Source organism: Equus przewalskii, chromosome X (genome assembly GCF_037783145.1).
Source record: "Equus przewalskii isolate Varuska chromosome X, EquPr2, whole genome shotgun sequence".
Classification (NCBI taxonomy): domain Eukaryota; kingdom Metazoa; phylum Chordata; class Mammalia; order Perissodactyla; family Equidae; genus Equus; species Equus przewalskii.
In genome coordinates, this window is record NC_091863.1 from 3,003,211 (window position 1) to 3,022,568 (window position 19,358).

Genomic DNA, 19,358 nt, shown 5'->3' on the forward strand with positions numbered 1-19,358 from the left:
AATTTCATTGACTCAACAGATTAATTAGGAAAGAATTGGCATTTTTATTTATTGAGTCTCGTACACATTATGCCAAGGAAATCATGTTTTGCTGTTGCCTCTATAAATTATATGCTTATCCACATTTTCTAAATGATTATCACTGTGGCAGGAAAGGAAATTGGCTTTTATAAGTTGATATTGTATCTAACAGCACCGTTAAATGCTCATATTGATTTGACCAACTATCTGTGGATCCGTGTAGGTTTTCTCTGGGTATTATCACATCATTGATATATAATGACAATTTTCCTCCTATTGAATTCATAAAACTATTATTTCTTTCCTTTTCCAGCCACACAATATAAAATAGAGGTGATATTAGATGGCATCAGGGGATTTTTCCCATCCTAAATATCATATGTACATTATTTGCTGCACATTTTCCTTGTGCCCTTTGTCTTGTTAAGAAAGCAACTTTGAATTCCAGTTTCCTGAGAGGTCTGTTCATGAACAGGTGTTGAATTTTATTGATCTTTTTTTCCCACATATTTTAAAAGCATCAATTGATATGACCATTTATCTATTAATGTGGAGGAATTATATTTTAAAATATCCTAGCATTAAGGAGGATAGTGTGCTTTCCTTAAATGAACCAGAATTATGATGCATATTATATTTTATGCAATTAATGTATGTATTTGTATTAATTTTACATTTATGCTGATGAGTGAGACAAGTCTGCAATAAACCATTCAACCACATTCTTTCTGAGTCATCTGGAACTTGGCAGATTCTTGTCTCTCAATCCAGCACTGCAAAATCTCACAACACATAGCGGATGCTAAATGTAATTACCATTCTAAGTACCAGTGTCAGAATAAATCATTTCTAAGGTTTTCCCCCACCTTGGGTTTCTCAGATTCTTGATATATTTTTTAATCAAAATAGATACATGGCTATTATTTCCATCAATATTGAATTACTGTATACATTTTGTAAAATAGTCTATTTTGAAGCCAAGCATTTACCAGTGCAGTTTGTTTCACTTTAATCATTCATCAAAGAACTCTTTATATTACTTGTTTAAAGACACAGTACCTAGGGAAGCTGTTGATCAATGTCCAGCTAAACTTTACTCACAAGATATTCTATAAAAACAATTATGTATTGGTGTTTTTCTTTACGTTTACTTCAGTGATAACTCCTTGAAGAGTTAATATATGCTGTTTTAATTATTACATAGGATTGACGGACAGATGGAAGTGGTTTACCTTTTAGAGGTTAGGGCAGTTTTAGGCACAGAGTATACACTCCATAACATTTTTAAAAGTGAATTGAAAGAGGGCATTTTTGTATGTGATTTGATATTGAACTCAAGTCTCCTCAAATTAAGGAGATCCCATAACTATATGTTAATAATTATGCCCCACATAGTTAATATTGAACCTTATTTTCATTATATCTTCATTAGAAGATATACAAACATTAATAAATTACTTTCTGTAACAGTTTTACATGGAGAGAAAAAGGGCATTTATAAATTCAAGAAAATATTCTTTGACTATTCCAACATTCTCCAACTTCCTTCCTGCACAAGGATATGGCCCTTTTGTTCACACTGAACGTTCTGGCAATGGACATTAATTCTTATGACTCGCTGCTCATCTAAAATAAACTATGTCATTTAATTAAAGAAAAAAAATACTACTAAGGAGAAAGGCATTGGGATGTAGAAAAAAAATCTTAAAAATCTAGCATTAAATTGCAGAATTAACTGACAATACCTACTTCATCATCCATGTAAAAGTGGCAAAGCACAGATGAATGTAACATACTGAAATTAAATTTTCGGTGAAGTGAGTCAGAACTTTTATATTAAGTTTTCATTTATGTAAGAAGCCTCATATACACATATAAATATTAAATTTATGTTTACATGTATACATAAATAGATTTTCCTCATATAATTTGGAGATTCTGGCTCATTTTGTAATAAGAACAACAATTTGTTTTCTTATGTCAGATGTTTAAATGGTTTAAAATGTGTTATTGTTTTCAATCTCCCAGCAATTTTTAATGGTAAAAAGAATGAGAAAAGCAAAACTTGAAACATTAGCATTATGACATAATTAGCCCAATGGGAATACATTCTCAAGTCCTTAATTGCACGTCATTTTGAGATTTTAAAACTTAGCAAAGAAATTCATTGAGTCTTAGTTTCTTCAATCATTAAATACATAAAATTATCAACTATGGTCTTTGTATATTGATATGAATTATGATTTTCACTTTGGACATATATCAAGCAGTCTAATGTTTATGCACCATGAACATTAGATGATGAATAAAGACTGAGATAAGTATTTCCAACAGTAGTGAAAATCTATTTGACTCTTTCTGAAAGTGTAAAAGTGAATCACTTTGTTACCACCATAATGATAGTAGAACTTAGTGCAGATGGAAATGTGGGCAGCTCTCTTGTGCAAGGAGAGATTAAGTCCACTCTCTCAAAGTCACCTTGCCTGTATGGTCTACTCTAAATTAGTAAGTGAAGACAAGCTGTGATGGAAAGGGAAACTTAGAATAGAGGCCACACATTTGCAGATCTCATATTGATGTATTAAAATGTTGGCGGTGAATTGCCTTTTCCTGCACAGAATTTATAATTTTTCGGAGCCCAATTGGGGTGCAAAGCCCTTTCCAAGAGGAGTTTTCAGAATAAAAAGGAATAACTTAGAGCCATTTATGAAAATGGAATTAACGAAGGAGGAAAAATAATTCTTACACTTTGACATATCTGGTTAAAATTTCTAGACACCACACACACAAAACACCATAAATTCTTTGAAACTTCACACAGAAATAAAAATATTACAAGATAAAGACTATCATAATGGCAGCATACTTATCTCAAACACTTGAAAAGATTAACCATTAAAGTTATGTTGAGAATCAGGTGAGACAGATTGTGACTCAAATTCATTTAAAAAAAAAATGATGGTAGAAATTCAATGGCTAGGATTATAATAAGAACCCTCACATTTTTCCTTGAAGGTAAAAGAAAACAGTGCAGCGTAGTACTTAGAAAGTCTACCAACTCAATCATCTCTACTGGTTAAATCTCCTAAGGATGTACACCGACAAAAGATTAGTCTAAAAATCATGGAATGCAGGGGAATATAAGTGTTTCAAAAGGAGTGAGGAAGAAAATCTTATAGTATTAATTGTCAAACTAAATGTACGAGGCTAGAATAAATGGGACTTTGATAAAAAGGCTGGAGAGGTAAAGAAGAGAATGGACAAATAAACTATTTAATAAGAAGGGGTGCTCACACAGTAAAACTTCCAAGTTAAGATTGACAGAAGTAAATGCAAACAAGAAAAAATGACGAATCACAATAAACAACGAACACAAAATAGAAAAATACGTATTCTAGGGTTGCTTATTCCCTACATTTCCATATTTCATTAAAATTTAAATCTAGCTCCTCCTGAACCTGGCAACAATGATGTTCCCACTTGAAAATCCCTTTCAAGAACAATGCCTGGCATTTTTGGATCATGGGAGAGAAGCTGGAACATGAGAGCAATCCCGGGGGCATCTCTACTTCATGGATGTGTAAAGCCCAGGATACTGGAACACCCTTCCCATCTGTGCCATGGGTGGGGCCAGCTTTCCATCTTCAGCTTGCTGAATGGAGGGAGAGGACAGGCTTGCAAACACAAGATTCAAAAAAATATTTTGGATTTAAAAGTAAATTCCAATTACATATGCTGAAGAAAGAAATCCCGAAACAATGCATATGCTAAGAGATTATCCAAGAGATTCTGCTTCCCTAGAATCTAGCAGCATAGTCCTATTATTTTCCCTTCCCTTTTACAGTCATTGGTGGTAATCCTTGGGTTCCTGGACACAGTGTCAGGTGCAACGCATCTTCATAGGGCAGCAGGCAGGCTCATTCGCCTGCAGAATCACCTGCTGAAGCACTAGCAGGAGGCCACTTTGCTCATAGACTTTCTGAGTGTTGCCAGGCTCAAAAGGTTTGAAGATAGGAATGATGCAAGAACAGAAATCTTTAAATTGATAGTGGAGGTTCAATGCAAGAACATTACAGCAAATAATGAAGTGGAATCTAAACATATTTGAAACGCTTATAATCTGTGACTCAAGTTTATTTAACCAAAAATAATAATAAAGTGTTTGTAGAGTACAGATATGTGTGTGCATATCTATGCATGCTTGTATGTTTATGTATGTGTATATATAGAGGTGTATATCTATCATCTACCTTAACTATCCTATCTCTATGTGAATATCTATATATCATCTATTGTATCTATCATTTATACATCTTTTCTATCATCCATCCATCCATCATCTAGTCATCTATTCATCCATTCATCCACTCATCATCTAGCATCTTTTATATATGTATCATTTATATATCTCTTCTATCACATATCCTTCCATCCATCAATCCATCCATCATCTATCATATATCTTTTCTATATACATTTATAATTTATATCTTTTCTATGATCTATGTATCCATCCATCATCTATCTTTTATATATATATATCATTTACATATCTTTTCTATCTATCCTTCCTGCTATCCATCTAGCCATCCCTCCATTCATCATTTATCTGTACCTATGCCTATCCATCTATCTATCTTATCTATCTATATGGGTATCTATCATCTGTCTACACATACACACACTCAGTCTCACAGACATCTGAGTAGTACTGAATCTCTAGAGATGGGGGATTTCCAGGTGAAAGGGAAGGAGAAAGAGTGAAAGTTCAAGGTCTTTTTCCTAGAAGCACCCTCCCCAGTAATTCCAACTACACCTATTTAAATGTAACTGGGTGACACGGCTGTATGAGTCTGGAAAGACTGAGTGCTTGCTGTAGTTTCTTTTGTAAAGAAAGGGAAACTGGGTGGGGAGTATATCTTGGACAGCCATTCCACAGTGCCTGCCAAACATACTAATTTAGCTTATATAATTTTGTTTGTACAGTGGCATCCAATGGGTTTTTTTACTGTTCCAATTTCAAATGGTGATGGTGCATATAGAAGCGCAGCCCTTCAACTTTATTGATAGTTCTGTAATATCCCTCCTCTACTGAATTTATAAAGGAAAGAGTGTTGCCTTTTTCAGCCTAGGTATAGGCTATATATTACAGGACAATTTTCAGTCATTTTACTCGTTTTCTGAAAGAAGCATGAGGCAAACTACCATATGCCTTGGTTATCCATACATTATTTCAGGATATAAAGATTGTTTTCTTTAAAGATAAAATTATTGAAATTCTGAGACATAACAGAAAAACCCAGACAAAATCTATTTTCATGAGCATAAAAAATCAAAACACATAGCCTAAATAATTCATTTTTCTAAAGTAGTTTGATATTTTAGATCAATAAAATTATGCTGGCATCTTGATTGATGAATTGATGAAAGCTGAAAATACACTGTGAATTTCATAATGCATTGTTTAAAATACCCCATACTTAAAGAATTGTGCCTCAGACATATTTCTTTTCTATTTTGTTTTTTTAATACTAAACAATTTTTTTTCATGTACATCCCAGCCACTTCAATGACTGCCTTTGTAAGAATTAATTTATCTCTGGCTTAATAGACTTGTATGTTTTCAATAACTATCTTCTTCAAAACTCAACTGCTAAGATTTGTTTTATTTTAACCGCATTGAGAATCACAGAAACAACTACTTCTCTCTATTCTAATGAGCTTTCTCCCACTCCTATTTTATTTTTGGAGAATTATTTGCACAATAGAATTATGTAGGTAAATATCCTAAAAGACAAAAATAAATAGTTTCAAGGGAACATTAAATTAGGCAATCACTGATTAACTTATCTTTGGTGATGGTTCTGGTAAACTTGAATCTATGGGGAATATCAATCACTCTTAATTTTCACATCTTGTTTTGAAAAGAGGTTGCCAGAAATAGGTGACTACAATTATTTGGCATTTCAAATGTTTGTCCTGGTATCCCAAATGTCTACGGTTTAGTGACTTAAACATGGAAAGCTTTGAATTGTAAATAGGCTTATATTTAAGCAGTAGCAGACAAGCCTTGGACAACTAGGGTCTTGACATTAAAGATTACTCAATACTTAGGACCCCAACAAAGTGCTGGTAGAGAAGGGGAATGAGGGTAGAAAAGTGGCCTTCAATAAAGTCTTTGTTTTTGTTCTGTTGATGTTCATTTAATGGGGTAAAATAAAAAAGTTACAGTACTATATAGGTTTACCCCATCGGACAAAATTTTAAAATCATCATCCCTGGATGCCTACATATGTAAATGCTACATCAAAATACTTTAAGGGGCCGGCTCCGTGGCCAAGTGGTTAAGTTCGCGCGCTCCGCTGCGGCGGCCCAGGGTTTGGATCCTGGGCGCCGACATGGCACCGCTCGTCAGGCCACCTTGAGGCAGCGTCCCACATCCCACAACTAGAAGGACCGGCAACTAAGATATACAACTGTGTACAGGTGGGGTTTGGGGAGAAAAAGCAGAAAAAAAAAAAAAAAGATTGGCAACAGTTGTTAGCCCAGGTGCCAATCCTTAAAAAAAAAAAAAAAGGAGGAAGATTGGCAACAGTTGTTAGCCCAGGTGCCAATGTTTAAAAAAAAAAAAATACAACTTTAAAATGTATGGGGCTGGCCCAATGGTGCAGCGGTTAAGTTCACACGTTCTGCTTCAGCAACCCAGAGTTCGCGGGTTCAGATGCCGGGTGTGGACCTATGTATGCATTGCTTGGCAAGCCATGCTGTGGCAGGTGTCCCACATATAAAGTAGAGGAAGATGGGCACAGATGTTAGCTCAGGGTCAGTCTTCCTCAGCAAAAAGAGGAGGATTGGTGGCAGATGTTAGCTCAGGGCTAATCTTTCTCAAAAAAAAAGATACTTTAAAATTTATAGTCAATTATATACATAAAATATAGACAAAAATATAGACAAATTTCCATCTAGAATTGGACAATGTTGAATTACACCAGAGTCCTGTTATCCTGGAAAACAGTAGTGATTAAGAAATCCCCCACCCTTTCGTGTTCTGGGGAAAGGGTTATCACAGAGAAACATCCTTCTTCATATGATTTAGGTAAAATTCACAGATGCTCCCTTTTCTACCTATGACAAGGCCAGATACAGACACTCCAAATTCCCATTCATTCTCATAAGTGATTAACTGAACTGCTTTTTCTCCCCATTCATCCATCGAAACCAAATGCTTATTAAACAAACTGGTTAAGTCTCTCCTCCCAGCAGCTGTGAACTTTGGCCCACCATCAGTTTGGGCCAGCATATGGCCACTCTTAACTGTACCCTCTATAATAGGTTCACTCCAGTATAAAACACTCTCTGATCTGCTTGATGGATCAGCCACCCTTTCATCATACCTGTTTTACTCCTCCCTATAAAAGAAAAGTTTCCTTCTGCTTAACCTTTGGGATGCATGCAGATCTCATGGTTAGAATGTTCTACCTATTGCAACAATCTATCCCCTCCTGTATCAACAGTATCGTGCTCCTTTCAATAATCCCCTATGAAATAGCCCATCTCCTTCTCCAACATGACTCATTGAGCTGCTTAAAAGAGTTTTCTCGGGGCTGGCCCCGCGGCCGAGTGGTTAAGTTCGCGCGCTCCGCTGCAGGCGGCCCAGTGTGTCGTTGGTTTGAATCCTGGGCATGGACATGGCACTGCTCATCAAACCACGCTGAGGCAGCGTCCCACATGCCACAGCTAGAAGGACCCACAACGAAGAATACACAACTATGTACCAGGGGGCTTTGGGGAGAAAAAGGAAAAATAAATAAATAAAATCTTTAAAAAAAAAAAAAAGAGTTTTCTCCATGTCAACTCTGCCTATCCCTTATGTTCACACACCATGTGGGGCGAAGGATTTATAAAATGTCCAGTAGCACCCTAACATACCAAAGCTCGGCACTAATATTTCAGCTGCTTTATCACTTTCCTCTGATAATCAACCCATTTGTCCTTTGGCTTAAGATAGAGTTACAAGAACAACTAAACTAACAACAACAGACAAAATATATGAAACCCTGGATTTCAAGACATTAGACCATTTGGCAAGAAACCGCGTGAAAGAAGGGAAACAAACAGGTTCTTCCTTGAGAGAACTTCCACACAATGAATTAAAAGTGATAACTAAAGAATTCAATGAGAGACAATCTCTCTGTATTGAGTATAATATTTAAGAAGATAAAGTTACTGTAGAGAGAAAAACACATCATCGCCAGAAAAGATTAAAATATCAGGCTTTTTAAGATAAAAAGTAAAGAGAGAATTTTTAAAAGATATTTAGAAAAAGAATATGGAGATGGGAGAGAAGCCAAAGGAGATTATGAGTACAGGATTAGCTTCTGTGACAAAACTAATATGGAAAATGAGACAATAACATTCAAAGCTATCATGAAAAAAGCTCAATGTCAATCAACATGAAACACTAAACACATCTTAGTGATATATACGTAGATACTTGTTATATAAATACATATATATAAATGTATTGTGTAGAAATTATGCACATATGTAAAAGTGGGAACTCATGGAGTACAGTGGTCACCATCCCTTTATAAATTATCTAATCAAAACACAGAGAAGTAAATAAGGAAAATTTGTGAAAACTACTCTAGCCAGCCAAGAAGAAAAGCAAAATAAATCCCTTACAATTGATGAAGATATATCCATAAATGATTTTCAATGAACTTGGAATTCATTGAAACAAATTACTAAATTTAAACAATTTTTAAACTTCAGTTTCAAAAATGAGGGGACATATAACACACCTTTGCATAATTTGAGGGTGTGGCTAGAGAAAGGGGGAGGGGTTTTAAAGTTGTAAATTTGTATTTTTTTTTTAACTAGTGTACAATAGATTCTATCTAATGGTGAAAAAAAATGACCAATAGGATTTAAGTATAAATTAATCCCTAGAAAGGTGCTATTTAGGCATTATCATGTATTAAAATCACGTGAGGTGTTTATGAAATACAGATTCCGAAGCCCTGCCCTCTGAGAATGTCTGAATAATGCTCCTGAAATGAAAATGGTGTTTTTCAATCACCTGATGTGGTTTTAACGGAAGTGGTCCTTTGCCTCATTTTGAAAAATACTGCACCAGACGAACCAAATGTTACTGTCAGTACTTCACTTACAAAAAGAGAAATATTTGCATGTGCCCCCACAACCACTCACATACCAAAAGAGGGCATCAAATAAAGCTGGCAAATAAAATAATGAAATAAAGTAGGTACTGCCCACGGAAAGACACACATGATGACAAGATCATAAGATTTAACGCCACCTAAGGTGGTATTAAAATGTTATACTGCATCAATAAATCAAATTCAAACTCTTATAGACTCAATAGATACAAGTAAATCCAATCAGAAGAGCTAGTAATCAAGGAAAGGGCAAAGCCTTTATGAAAATATGTGTAAACAAAATTAGAACAAGCCTGGCAACCCTAATAGCAGGCAAATTTGGATCTAGACAAACATCACTAAAAGAATATTGTAAGGTGCAAAACCATCAGTGCAACATGCGCCTGTTTGTATTAAATAACTAAACACCAAAGTACATAAAGCCAACCTTCCAAGAAAATCCACTATGGTTCACTCATCTCATTAATGTGATAATAGGTCCCTGTCTCTTAGAACACAAAGTCAGTCTCTGCTTGTGGCAGAATAATTTGCTAAGCAATTTATTTCTGTTAGTATGTTTCACCAATAGGTTTCCTGGCTCGTTCTCAGACATTTCTAGCATCTGTACACTGCCCTGAAAAGACACTTCCTGTCAGGCCTTTGCAGTCCCAAAGGCTGAACTCATTTGCAAAATTATGCCTAGTGGATGGCACATGGAGATAAGCAACTTCCTTTACAAGCAAATGGGATTAAAAAGACTTTGGAGGTCTGGTTGTAAGAGATGGTAGCCAACTCCAGAGAGTGGTTTCCTAGCCACGACCTTCAAGGATGAGATCTGGAGTAAACAGAAGGAGATTACAACCTTGGCCTAGATATGCCATGATTTAACAAAGATTCCTCTTCTCTATGCCTGATACAGAAATGAAGGATTAGGAGCAATCGGGGGTACCTGGATAAGCAAGAGTCTAGCAGTGGCAATGGTGGCATAGTGCCACCATCCTGAAAAACACCCAGAAGTATACAACATACAATAATGGTTGCTTCAAGTGGTTTATTTTGGAAAGCAGGCTGGGAGGTCAGGAAGAAGGCGTTTTTCTTCACTGATTACCTGAGTGTACCTTTTCAAAATTAAGATGAGTGGATGCCACCACTACAATAAAAAGTAAAAATAATAATAATAAGGCTTTAAGTAAGTGCATATTCTGTGCCACTGTGAACATATCAGTCTATGATTTGTACAGAGCCCACAATAAAATTGTTGGAAATATAATTTACTTTGTGAAGCCTTTAGAGAATTAGTCACTCATAACTCTCTCTCAGAAGTAGGCTTTTTTTTTTTAAACCAAAGCAACAATCCTTGAAGTAGTGCCTTCTGAACATGATAAATGTTGCTATTCAAGAGAGACCAAGGATGTGAACAGATCTAAAGAAGAGAAAGCAGTTAATGAGGTGCTGGCCCCCACTAAGATGCAAAGGCTAAATTCTCTATATTCTTCAGAGTGAACTCCCCGAGAGGTCACAAACTCTACATTTTTATTACATGTCATCATGGCATCTGTGGTCTGTGACAGAAACACTGATTAAAACAATGGCTTTGGAAATAAATAAGTCATGGGCATGTAATGTACAGCATGGCAACTATAGTTAATAATACTGTATTGCATATTTGAAAGTTACTAAGAGAGTCGTTCTTAAACGTTCCCATCACAAGAAAAAAAATTTTGTAACTATATATATGACAACAGATGTTAACTAGACTTATTGTGGTGATCATTTTGCAATATACACAAATATCAAATCATTATGCTGTACACTTGAAACCAATATGTCAATTATACGTCAAAAAATAATAAAGGAAGATTACTTTGGCTACTCATCAAGGGTGGCTTTTAGAGACTTGGCAAATAGACTACTGGGACAGCCTAAGGAGGGGGAGCATCCTCTGTAGACTGTGTACACCAGACCACAGGACTTCATGCACATGAACAAATTTAATCCTGACAACCACAGACAAGAACCTATTTTATTATTTCCTTTTTCACGTAAGAACATGAAGACTTGAAAATCTTACACCAACTTGCTTAGGTCTTATAAATTGAGGACTGAACCTGTGTGGCAGGCAGAATGATTCCCACCCCCCTCTACCTCCCAAAGATGTCCACATCCTAATCCCTGAAATCTATGAATATGTTACTTTAAATTACAAAATGGATTTGGCAGATGTGATTAATTCAAGGATGCTGAGATGGAGAAATTATCTTGGATTATCCAGGCAGATCCAGTGTAATCACAAGGGTCCTGTATTGTAGAAGAGGGAGGCAGATGAGTTAGAACCAGAGACATGGATTTTTGGGAAACACTTGACCAGCCACGGCTGGCTTTAAAGACTGAAGGGGATCATGAGCCAAGGAAACCTTGCATTGAGTCCAGCGAGACCCACGTCAGACTTCTGACCATCAGAGGAGTAAGATAATAAATTTGTGTTGTTTTAAGACACTAGGTTCATGGTGATTTGTTAAGCAGCCATAGGAAACTAATAAGACTGGATGAAGAGATTCATATCCCATGTCAACTGGTCAGTCAGGACATGGCATCTCCAACAAACAGACTTTTGTCAAAAAGTGTTCAATGAGTGGAATCAAGCAATGCCTGAGGAGCCCTGTGCCCCTGGGTAGGCAAGTGACTCACAGCCTTTCCATATGACAGAATCAAGAGCCTCTTAACAGCCCAGAGATGAAGAAATCCTCATGTAATTATAATCCTGGAATCCACAGAAAAATATAATGCTCGGAGTAAGGTTTCTTCTCCACACTGGAAATCATGATGCAGGATTCTAGGGGCAGGGCTGAGTGGGGCAGGGAAACATCACTTGTTGAGAACTGAGTCACTGTGCAAAATATAGTCCTCATTCCATCCTTGTAAATTCAGTGGGTTTTACCATTTTGTAAGTGAGAAGAAGACTCCATGAAGCCATTTATCTAATCAAAAGAAACGGTGGTCACCCAGACAATCAGATACTGTTCAGTGATAAAAATGAATGAGTTATCAAGTCATGCAAAGACACGGAGGAACCTTAAATGAATATTACTAAGTGAAAGAAGACAATCTGAAAAGACTATATATTGTACGATTCCATTCATATGACACCCTGCAATCAGCAAAACTACAGTCATAGTAAACAGATCAGTGTTAACCAGGAAAGGATCAGTGCAGATAACCGTGATGGCAAGAAATTCAAGAGCATGGCTCCACACATAAATTGCTGTAAAACACTCAAATAGTGGTAGTGGAAAAGTTGCAAATCTGACTGTGTCTCTGATGATCCTGGAGTTATCTACATGCTTGCTATATTAATGAAAGCTAAGTTATCTATTTATTTTTACAATGTAATAATCTGATTCTTTCTCAGTTAAAGATCTTCTGTAAAAGCTTCTGATAAAATCTAGAAGAAATTAATTGGAGAAATGTTTTCTCAGGTTTTTTAAACTTAATAGTATAGAAGATAAGTATAGAAAATAAATTGTTATTGAGTATGGAAGGAGGTAAGGCAGTTAGGGAGAGAAGTAGTAGTCATCTTTTAGCATGTTATACAATTATGTCTTCTCTGTTGTTTTTTAAAGAATATTTTAAATTTTCAATGTCTCTCACATTAATGTCACTTTACAATTATCTGGCTAATTGACTTCCTATATTTTTTGTATCTTATGAGACATATAATAAAGAAAATAATTAGCCATAACAAAGTCTCTGATGGGATTACCTTCCATGACCTTGACAGAAATAACATATATTATCACTTAGATATTTATTAAATTGACTAATTCATTCTCCTTACACACACTAGTAGAGGTAATCTGTTCCACTGGGCAACAAAATTTATTTTGTTGCTCTTTTAAAAGTCACAGGCTGTAGACCTAGGATTATTTTGAAATAGAAACTTTCTATTAGGTAGGGTAGTCCTCATCCCATTGATAAACCTTGATATTAATAAGGGAAGATTGAAATTAATGGTGATTACAAAGGATCAATAATTTTTCTAAGGTCTTTACAATTATGACCCTGTTTAATCAACAAAATAACCCTTCTAAAACTGATATATTAAAAAAAGAGTGGAACTTTTTCTTTACAAATGGAAAATAGCTCGATATGTCTTTTTTTTTTTAATTTTCTTTGGTGAGGAAGATTGGCGCTGAGCTAACACCTGTTGCCAATCTTCCTCTTTTTGCTTAAGGAAGATTGTCCCTGAGCTAACATCTGTATCAATCTTCCCCTCTTTTGTATGTGGGATGCCACCACAGCATGGCTTGACAAGTGGCGTGTAGGTCTGCAACCAGGATGGAACCCATGAACCCTGGGCCACTGAAGTGGAGAATGGGAACTTAATCACTACGCCACCAGTCTGGCCACATGTCTTTCTTTTTTAAACCCCGGTTTTTACTACAGTTTCACTCTGGCCCAGGAAATCACTATATGTTTAACAATGAATACTGTTTTTTAAACACTCAAAGCGAAATGGGACAACAATGATACCTAGCTCACAGGATTAATATGAGAAATAGACAAGGATGCTTAGAAGATGCTCATAAGAATGTATAGAATTCAGTAAAAAGCCAAAAGGTTTCATCTTTAATTTTTTATCATTAATAATAATTTGTAGCTGAGTGAAGGTTTTCAATAGATGTATGTTCTATTTCTCCCTTTGAATAGGCTGAATGTAGTATTTTTGTCATCATCAAGGGTCAGAATCACTGGCAAATTAGTTTCTATATCTATTGTCAACCCAAGAGCAGTGGACAATGACGAAGCATGCTTGGAGCTGTCCATGGTTCGGGAGGATGTTGCAAAATATCTATTTCCCTGTCATTCATCACAGTTAAGTATTATTCTACAGATACCTCTTATATTAAGTCATAAATTTTCTTATGGATTAACTGTCATAAAAGCATTTAATAAAACCAACACACAAGAAAGTCATCACAGTGTCTGGGAAAATACAATAATGCAAAGCTGCCAATACACAATGAAGTCTTCAGTGCTGTGATGGCTGAACAATGAAACAAACCAATTTGAAAATGTTAGATTTGTCATAAGAAAATTATTTGACTGCTCCTTAAGTTGTGAGTCACCTTTCAACCCACTTACCAATTATCTGGACAAAATTAAAACAAAGCAGCAGGCTATATAATATTGTTAGAAATATCTGTATTTATGTGTGTTTATGTGTGTAAAGTTCTGTGCATTTGCTTTTACATTTTTGCTTTGATCTAACTAGAAACTCAACCATATATTTATTTGTCAAATTGAGGCATTTTCATAATAGAAAACTATATCAGAAAGACCTGTGGGACAAGACTGGTACATTATCTTGATAACACTTGGTAATTTATCATGACAGCAAGGATAGTAATAAAATTGTGTGATACATTTGAAAAGTGGAAAAGTTAACCTAATAATGTACTGTCTCATAAGCAAATATAAAAAGGAGATGCATGAGGTTCATGATTCAATCGGTTTGTATGTATATATCCAGTGCAGTGTTATTATATCTCTTTAGTGAGATTATCATTAATTATTTTTGACTTTGGGTAGTCCTTGTCTAAAACTATTTTTGTTAATAGCATCACCACATACAAGACATCACTTTTAGCATATTCTTTACTTGAGCCCTTCTCTCATGTGTCCTGAATTGTTAATACTTGGTTATGCTAAATGTTTGTAATAACAATATTTAACCACATGTTTCAGCAGCACTTGTAAAGAATATTTTAACAGACTGTGGTACAAGTTCATCTGGAGACTGTATTTAATTTGCAGTGGAATCAAGATGAGGAATAACCATGTTTAGAGAACCCAAAAACTAGAACACATGTATGAGATTTTACTGTAAACCTAATTTAGCAAAATGCAAAAGCTTTACCTAAGTGTAGGCTGTATAAATCAAAAGAAATAGTCTGCAGACAATCTTTATTTTCACATTTCCACCCTATGCCTAATGCACAGAAGTACAGTTAAACACTGCAAATACTGATGCTAGAATGGAAATATTCTCAGACAATGAGAAAACTGAGCATGGTCAGGGAAATCCGAAAAGTGAGGTTTTTCAGTGAGAATTTGCTTTTATTCCATCATTTCTTCTTCCTGTTTTAACATAATCTTTTCTTCTCTGAGGAGGTGGAGAATTTTGTAAATGTAAATATAAATGATAAGATATGTAAATTGTAAATTATATCTATGTGTGTATACATATATACACAAACACACATATATGTATGCATGCATATGGCATATGACACATCATCCTCTTAATTTTCCTTCTTCATTTGTAATAAAAACGGTAATCATACTATTTATAGAATCAGACACTCTCTGTCTCTGATTTGTATCACCATAAACTCTTGACCTCAAGTTCGAGATCTACTTTTAATGTCCATCAAAGTGATTTACACATGGATAGCAGGAAGGTATAGACGCGTTGGGGCCAACCTGATAAACATGACATAGTCAGATGAGTTTCAGACTGCTTTTCACTGGCAGCTGCCTGTGGCAGTTTCGGGAAGCTGTTGCTAGCAAAATCAGCAGCTCCCAGTGCTGGCAGGTGGTAATTCACATCTTTGAAACATTTCTGAGGGATAATTCTTCAGGCCAGTTTTGTCTCACAAAGAACTAATTCTGTGTTCTCCTCAAGAGCATCTCCAGTGTGTCTGAGTTTTTATCCATCTTGGTATTCAGTTCTGTTGAAAGATCAGGAAATCAGCTTATGGAATACCAAATTCCATGCAGGATAGGATTGAACTTTCCCTTCAACATGTATATAAACAGAGATGCTATACTTTCAATGGCACTCTATACACTTTGCATCTTTGCCTATATATTTTTCTTTTCTTTATTGTGTGGTATATCTATTTATCTTTGAAAATAAATTGGATGTTTTCTGAAACATAAAAATGAAACTATGTTGACATCTTTTATCAAAGTCTTGTGAATTCTAAAGTAAAAATGTAGGAAGAAATTTGATGAGTGCCAAGAAAAAAAAACAATTAGGCAATTCTCATATACCAATGAAATATGAGAGATCTATAATCAATCAAGGATATGGGGAGGTATTGAGAACAAAAACTGAAGAAGTTACTGAAGAAATCTTCAGGGGACTTGTTAAATGTTAAAGCTGTAAGATCACGCTATAGCACTAATTTAATGAATTCAAATTGGGGACTGTTGGTTATTTTTGTTTGAGTTTGGTTTATTATGTTTCTAGGCCATTCCTAACGCAACTCTGACTACCACTTGTGGTCTGAATCTTCCATATCCTTCTGTGTACCAGTCCACACAATAGCCCTGACGCCAGGTCAAGCCTCCCAAACACCTGCATTCCAGTTCCTGAAATATTCTATAGGACTGCTATCATGATCCATCTCTACCTTCTCCTCAACTTCTGATATTCTTCCACTCTTCAGCCAAGTCCGGGGATCTTCTTGTCACTTCTTGCTCTACAGTCCTCCCTTGAGAATATTTCATCCCCTGTAGCCTTTTAAGTGCTGGTTTTGGAGGGAGAGGGAGAAGCATTGCCTCAAAGAATATGCACCTTCGGGACTGAAATTGGGTTTGATGATTGCCTTGCTCCCCTGGCCACTTTCAGGCCATCCCCCATCTGGCTTCTTCAACCTCCCAGCTTCAAATCTCATGTCATCAGATGACATCACTTTCATTCTTTTATAATCCCATTTCATCATTTTACTCTCTTTTCCTGACTCTCAAATCAGTCCTCATTTCTCAACATTCTACCTCCTGCTTTATTTTCCTAATCTCTAATTCTACTGCTGAGCTAATTCTTTATATTAACACGCACACACCAGATCCTTTCAACACTCTTACTCCTCGGTTCTTTGAAATCTTACTTCCAATGATTTTTTCCTCCACCTCACCTAATTCCCTACACATTGTTATTTCCAATAAGCACCAATCCTCCACAAGCTCAATGCTACAATTTCCTCTATCTGATCTTTAAGTCTAATCCTTCCAGCTCACCACTGCTAGTTCCCCAATGCATTTTCAAAAATCACTCACTTCACTGACATCTCTAATCCATTGAACCCACTAAATTTTCACTGAAACTTACCTTCTTTTTCCTGTTTCCCCACTTACATCCAACAGTAAAACATTATAATCACTCTGATGCTTATTTCCTGAATCCCTGGCCTCTCTCTCGTTTTGTTGTACTAGCTTGGAAAATGCACAACTCTGGTTAAATACAGCTTTACCTAACCCCATTCACCTCCATGAACAAGAATAACTACACCAGCTGCTCTGACTTTACATTTATGATGGTGAACTCCAAGTGGGGCTTCCAAGGATAGTGGGACTATCTTTCTACTGTCTATTAATCTTTCAACTCCTTCTGACAGATATTTTCCAGTTTCTTCTCCTGGAATCCAACACTTGCTCCCCCAATCAGCTGATGACTTTGCTTTCCATTTCACAAAGAACATGAAAGCAATGAGACCAAAGCATCCACGGACTTCCACCTGCCTATCCACCAAGCTACCAACATCTGAACCCACATATTCTACCTTATGTTCTGTTAATGCTGATGGAGGTCAGATACCTGCTTCTCTCCAAGCACAATCCCTCCACCTGGGCAATGGATTCCCTTCCTTCTTGCCCTCTCAAAGATATAGGTACTGGACCCATTCCCCAATCAGATGGAATTCTTCCCATACACACACAAAACAATTTGCTGTATTTCCCATCTTCAGAAAGATATGCTTTTAACTCCATTTCTCCAATGAGTTGATGCCCATCGCTTTAGCTCCCACATGTGACAAAATTCCTCCAAAAGAATTTGCTCTATTCATGCCTCTGATTCTTCCATGAGCCCATTCTCTCCTAAAAATACTCCAGACAGGGTCTTGCTGCTTCTATTCTCTGGAAGTTCTTTATGTGAAGGTCACTAATAACTTCCCGGAGCTGAATCCAATTTTCAATTCTCAGTCTCTATCTCAAAACACTTCACCTCTTTTGTAACTTGTCCTTCAGGACAACAGCTCCTTTGTTTTTCTCTGGTGGCTGCTGTGGATGCTTTTACTTTTTTCTCCCATTCCAGTTGCTATTTCTCAGTGCCCTTTGCCATTTCCTTCTCTTTTTCCTGCCCTCTTAATATTGTCAGGTTCTGAGTCTCAGTCTTCGGACATCTATCTCTTCTGCTGGCAATCACTCCTTTGGCAATCTCATACAGTCTCATCCCATGGAATGCTACCTATATACTACAGATCAATTTTTGTTTCCTCTGCTACAAACTTCTCTTCCAAAGCCCAGTCTCATGTAACTAATAAATACTATTTAAAACTATTACATTCAGAAATGCTTTACCTCCAAAAAATTTATGTTGCATTTTCATTATTTTACAGCAAGGTCAGAGAATACCACTGGAACAATGTGATACTTGAACTGATTGCCACTTATGAAGGGCCAGGTTTTTATTACGTTACCCTAAGCTGTGAATAATTAAACTAAGGGTGGTTCATCACTCAATGCAAGCTGAACCGTATACATAGAAAAGACTATTGGATCTAATGTACAAAGAGAAGCTGAGTAATGTGAGAGTAACTCAGAGAAACGCTGCTTTGGTTCCTGACCTTTCCAGGTTCCATTTCAATAATATGCCTTTTAACTTTGTGTGTTTGTGTATATACACACACATATATCCATCACACATATTATGAATTATGTACTGGGACAGGTGTTGGCAAACAAAGTAAATAATTCTGTAAATGAAAAGAATATATACTATATTTATTATATATAATAAAATTTTTAAATATATAAATATACACAATAAAATATATATGGAAAATAAATATTTTGTTATATATGTATATATATTTTTTCATATATATTTTCTTATATATATGATATGAATACATGTATATATCCATGCACGTATCTTACATGAGTTTCCTGTGGCTGCTGTAACAAATTACCACAAACTTGGTGGCTTAAACATAGAGACATTTCTGAAACAACATATATTCTCTCATGGCTCTGGAGGCAAGAAATCTGAAATCAAGGTGGTAGCTGGATTTTTCCTTGTTTCTTCCACTTCCTGGGGATGCCAGGCACCCCTTGGCTTGTGGCCGCATCACTCTAATCTGTGTTTCTGTCTTTGCATGGCTTCTGCTC